Genomic DNA, 6,632 nt, shown 5'->3' on the forward strand with positions numbered 1-6,632 from the left:
TATTCGGATCACAATGAAGGTTCCTCCTCAATAATTTTCATTTATTATTCAAACGGTCTGACACGAGCCTTAAGTAATAGAGAATGGGTGAGATTGGAGAATTCATATCCTCATTCTGAATATCTTTGGGTACGAGACGAATGACCTATTTGCTCATCGTATTCACCTCTATTCATAGACTTTAGCATAATTCAAATCAAACGATTGTCAAGTCTTCTACCATAACAAGCAACATCGCACCATCAAGGTCAACAATCAGGACCTTTTATCAACACATGTCAATCATAATTCAAGTTGTATGCCATGAGCCTTAAGTAACGAAGAATGATGTGAGTGGAACATTCCTTAACTTGTCTAGAATATCCTTGGGTACAGGACAAATGACCCAATTGCTCAAGGTATTCGCCTTCGTTCGTAGACTTTAGTGCAATTCGAATCATATAATTGACAAGTCTTCTTCAGGAAAACACATCAATCCTTCAACACTTCAATAGTGAAACACCTTTGCTTTATCCATCACACTCTCCTCTTTGGATCCAATTCCAGATTCCCCTTCTTGATGTCCATACATCTTTTGGGATCATTACCTTAGGGTCACACACTCATTTCCTAATCAATTGCCTCATGCAACTCCTACAATTACAGACTTTGGCATCCATTTCTTATTGCTTCATGCACTTCCTACGGTTACAGACTTTGGCATCCTTTATTCCTTGCCTATAAAGTGAAGACTTTGGTATTATTTCCCTATAGAGTTATAGATTGTGGCAAGCTCACTTTTGCCCTATAGAGTTACAGATTCTGGAAACCCTACTTTTTGCCCTTATAGAGTTATATACTCTGGCATTCATTTCCTTCTTCCTTGTATAGTTACAGACTATGGCACACACATGCACCTTGCCCATTAGAGTTACAGACTCTAGAAATATATTTCTTGCCCTTGTAGAGTTGCAGACTCTGGCAAGCATCCTTGCACTTAACTTTATAGAGTTACATACTCTGGCTACTTTTCCTTTGCCCTATAGAGTACGGACTCTGGCATTCATCCACTTCATCCTGTAGAGTTACAAACTCTGGCTATCACTCATTCTGCTTTGTTGGGCTGCAGACCTCGGCAAACATATTTTCCTATCTTGTAGAGTCACAAACTCTGGTAGCATATTTGGTTCAGACCATGTTTTCACTATTCAAACAACACTTGATCTTTTGTCACTTTGGAAAAACACCAATCATTGGTTAATTCCACACTCTTAATATTCAATTAATTTTCTTTGCCTCTTGGGAACCCAATCAAATCTCTTTCTTTGTTCCATATTAGTTCTATGAGCTATGAAGCTCTGACTTTCTCATTGCACGATGAGAATACGTAGGCACAAAGCTTTAAACCCTTGGCGAGCACATTAACTATTGATTCACCACCATATTTATTCCTCATTCTCTTGCCTTAGGGCTCCATTCATATATTTCGTGACCCATAGCATCTATCTTCAATCATAACCATTCATCTTAGTGACATACTGCCTTGCTTTGGAACCAAATACCATTTTCTTTGGGATTCCATATATACCATTTTAAGATAATTGTCCACCTTTGTGCCAAGAGTTGTTTATCTCGTCAGCAAACACTTAATTCTCTTTATTTTCGACCATACCATATAGTGATTCATGCTTAGGCCATACCATGCATTGGTTCATGTCACCTTTACTCTTGGTTTCAAATACCATTTCCTTTATGAATTCCAACAATACCCTTAGCTTTTGGTTCCAAATTATACCTTTCGGTCACTTCTACCAAACTTTTCATTTATCTCTCTGTTAGTTATTTCTCTTTATCCTACCATTCATTTCCATTATTCACTATTCACTACCTACATTCAATACCTTTTACAAATCATTCACTTATGTGATACACTCTCTTTTTGAGCCAAATACATTATCTCTTTGAGCTCCATATATACTGAGGGCAAACAACTAGTGTCCATCTTCTGACCCAACATCCCTTTATTTTTGGCTTTATGCCAGTTTTGTGGCTTGATGCCTGTTTTATTGTGGATTGATACCATGGTACCCCTTTTGTTTTGGCTTGATTCCAGTTTTCTCATTGGTTCAGATATACCTACCATATGGGTTCAAACAACATTATCTTTTTGTTCAAACCATACCTTCAATCATAACTTATTTCATCTCCCGGCATTAGTTTCATGTACTACTGAGCTCTGAATTCCTTATTGCACTATAAGGATATGTTGGCATGAGGGTCTTAATCCTCATAAATCACTCTATCTGTTCTCTTCCTTTTTCCTTTATTCTTTCGTGAGTAATCTTTAGATAGTAACACCCATCTGAGCATAGAATAATCAAAATGGTTCTCGTTGAGTACAACAAATGTGAGGGGTGTTAATACCTTTCCCTTGCATAACCGACTTCATTACCGATTTTCTCTTCCCACGGGTTTTATTGATGTTTTCCCTTTCCTTCAGGAATAAATAAAGTTTGATGGCGACTTTGTTGTATCTTCAAGTGTACGATGCATTCAGTTATGTTTCTGATAACTTCAAGTTATTTCCATATCCATGCATAATAAGGAAGTTACTACAAATATAGAAGTAAAAGGAAATATCAAAGGGTTCTCACTCAAGTTCCTCAGATAGAAATCCTACACCCTTTTGGAGGCTCAAAGTTGGGAGGCTTTCTATGCTACGATCATATTGGCTATTTATGGAATCGTTATGTTCCCAAACTTGGATGATTTTGTAGACATAAATGTCATTGATGTCTTCCTCACGAAGAATCTAGTGCATACCCTTTTGGCTGATATGCTCTATTATCTAAGTTTGAGGAATGAGAAGAGAGAAAGAATGGTTGCTTGTTGTGCTCATCTACTATACAAATGATTGTTAACCCGTCTTCCAGAGGAATGACCTTTTGCGGAACAAAGAAATGCTACTTGGCCCTAGAGGATATGATCAGTTTGATTTAGTGATATTTCATTGTACTCAAGAGAGTAGGACGGTATAGAGATTATATCCGACTGTGGGGACTTCCCCAACATACCACTCATTGGTACTCGAGGTTGCATCAATGCCAATCCAATCTTATATATGAGACAACTTAGGTACCTGTCGCAGCCTGAAAAATACAGTGGTGCGAAAAAACAACCGGCGAGAAAGAAATGACAGAAGAGTCGCCACCGTGCGTTATTTATCCCAAAGGATGGAAAGGAAACGCTCGAAGTAAACCTGGAGAAGGGAAAGGAAAAGACAAGGTCTCGCAACCAAATCTGGGGTTCGGGAGTCGATTATGCGAAGGGAAGGTATTAGCACCCCTACGCATCCGTAGTACTCTACGGGATCCACTCTTGTTTGTTTCTTGTCTAAAGGGTGTGTGTTTATCTAATGTACTATTTACTAAAAGGGTCAAGAGAAAAATGACTCGCACGGATGTCGCATCCATTGCATACGTATCTCATCTGAATATGAGAATCAGAGTCTTCGTAGCTCGGCTACCTATGGGTTAAAGAGATGTGTGCTCGCTAAGACATCACGTCTTACGCCTACCTATCTCATCGGGAATGAGAATCAGAGCATAATGTAGTTCGGCTAACTAACGGGAACAAAGGTCTCGATTGCAATTAGGGCAAGAGAAAGGGAAAGGTCTCGATCGCAACGAGGGCGAGAGAAAAAATCGCAACAAGGGCGAAAGCAAACAAGGATTAGTTGTTAGTCGTTAGTCAAACTCGGCAAGACATCGCATCTTGTGCCTACGTATCTCATCTGAACATGAGAATCAGAGTTGCCGTAGTTCGGCTACATAGGGCAAACATGGAAACCGAATGCCAATCGCTGGACTTACATCGGACTCCGAACCAACAAACACACACAGGAAACCAACTGCCAATCGCTGGACTTATGTCAGACTCCTACACACACAAAGGGTTTAACCGGACGCTGAATCATCAGAAGCAACAACAAAGTTGAACAAACAAGCTAACAGGGAGTCTGGTACTCGAGCCTGCTAGCTGTCAAGCAAACACACACAAAAAAGGAAAAGAGTGCCCGGAGAGATCTCGTACGACCTCCTGCCTACGTACCTCATCTGGTATGAGGATCAGAGCAACGTAGTTCCTCTTAACAGGGGAGAGGATGAACACACAAACTAATAGGGAGTCTGGAACTCGAACCTAATAATGGCAAACAAACAAAAAGAGAAAGAGACGCTGAGACGTCAAAAGAAACAAAAGGTTGGGGGAGAGATCTCGCTCGATCTCCTGCCTACGTATCTCATCTGGTATGAGAATCAGGGCGACGTAGTTCCCCTTAACAGGGGAAAGGAGACAACAAACTAATAGGGAGAATCAGACTCGAGCCTAATAGTTGTCACACAAACACAAAGAGACGCTGAGACGTCAACAGGAACAAAAAGGTTGCCCGGAGAGATCTCGCTCGATCTCCTGCCTACGTACCTCATCTGGTATGAGGATCAGGGCAACATAGTTCCCCTTGAGGGATTGCCATCTGAACATGGGCTTACAAAGGAGGACACCAGTTGTGTCAAAGGAGAGTGGGCAATGTGTTCACGTCCTAGCAGTAGGTGTCGCAGCTCGCTGAATCGAGTCTTAGGCAGTTACCTCTTTGCAATAGAACGGACTACATGCCACAAGATCGGAGACGCTCGGAAAGGTCTAGAAGTGGGGAAGCTCTACCCTAGAGTTGTCATGCAATATGTACTTAAGTGTTTAGGATTTACAAATGGGAATATCTACCTAATGTTAGCATGCAGAGAATATGGGAATTCTACCTATGTTATCATACAAAAGGATATGGGAATCCTACCTATGTTATCATACAAAAGGATATGGGAAACCTATCTATGTTATCATACAAAAGGATATGGGAAAACTACCTATGTTATCATACAAAGGGTTCTATCTAATGGGTGCTACCTAATCGAAACAAGAATCGACGAATGGAGCAAGGAGAAGTGTTAGGGATAAGGGTAGATGGCGATGCATGAAGCAATCGACTTACAAGGTTGATGGCGATGCATAAAGCAATCGACTTACAAGGTTGATGGCGATGCATAAAGCAATCGACTTACAAAAAGGGTGGATGAATACGTGCTGGTTCTGTTAGGTTTTGAGAAAAGTGATTACTCGACGTTGGATCGAGGTTTTGGTCTTGTTTTGAAATGGTTATCGAATGTTCATTTTAATTCTTGTATTAACAGATGAATAAAGAATGAAAGAATATTATACATTTCATGAGAGAGGGATACATTTGTTATGAATGGGGATTGTTCATGGCAAACAAACAATAATAATACATGCCTCAAACACCATACAAGTAGGCCACAGTTAATCAAACAAGTAAGATATAAACAAGTATATAATCGAATTAAATAATCAAAGAATGAAATAATGAAGCATTAAACAATGTATGAGTGTAAGTGCAAGGGACATGTCTCATTGTAAGGAAGCCCAAGAGTAAGCTATGTGAGGTCGATGGCGATGCTTAAAAAGCAATCGACTTACAAGGGTGTGAAAAATGGGCTCGATATTAAATCGAGAAAAATATGATTTTTATAGTTTTAAAATGGTTTTGAATTAGATTAAAATACAACAACTTTGCATTATTAACAAAATGAAAATATGAGTGTAATAAAGGCATAAACATAAGAATAAATGAAAATGCTAAAAGAAAAATAAAATAGCTAAAAGAAATAAAATGCCAAAAAATACCACACATGAGTATTGAACCCAACCCACTCAAGAATATACACACTGCCCTTCTCCACCAGACCACTTATGATCAGCTGCTACTGTGATACTATGTTAAATATATAAACCGAGATAAAAAATAAATAAAAAAAGATTAAGGACAATAACAGAAAATACTAACATATAAAACCTTTTTATGTTTTTGTTTATTCCTATTAAAACAAATTAAATTAAATAAATTAAAAAAAAGATTAAAAAAAAAATAATAACGAAATGGAGACGACGAAACAGGAACTCGTCTTCCTCTCTTCTCCCCCACCTCACGAACTCAACCTTCCCCAACAATGGCAATCTCACGAACTCGCCCCTCTCGTCCCTCTTATGACATCACTCATCAACGAAACCCTCTCACGCTCTCAAACTCAGCGAATCAAACTCTCTCAACTCTCACAAATATTTTCAATCAACAAGCATATGGGAAGGATAAAGAGAAAGAAAGAGAGGTTCTTACAAAGTGTCACTGCGGTGGTGGCGGTGAAGGACGCGAAGAAGCTGGCCTCCAGGTAATTGATTTTGGGATTTTAGGGTTTTTTTCCTCAGATTTTCGCCTCCAAGTCCTTCTGTTTCGAATCGTCGCCCCCTCTTACTGATTCACCCTTTTTATTTACGCCTCCTGATTTAGGGTTTCAAAGGTGCATTTGGTGTTTCACTGGAGCATCCTGCAAAATACCTTTTTGATTGTTCAGACTCGGATGGGCTTGTTTAATGCTAAAACCGGAAACGGTATTCTGAACCCACTCTTTCTTCTTCATTTTTGTCTCTATGCCAAAATGGGATATTCTTGAATTACTGCCTTTGCTAATTACCTTATTCTTTTTACTGCAGTGACTTTTTTTTTGTGAAAACTCAATAACAGT

Source organism: Lathyrus oleraceus, chromosome 5 (assembly GCF_024323335.1).
Source record: "Lathyrus oleraceus cultivar Zhongwan6 chromosome 5, CAAS_Psat_ZW6_1.0, whole genome shotgun sequence".
Classification (NCBI taxonomy): Eukaryota; Viridiplantae; Streptophyta; class Magnoliopsida; order Fabales; family Fabaceae; genus Lathyrus; species Lathyrus oleraceus.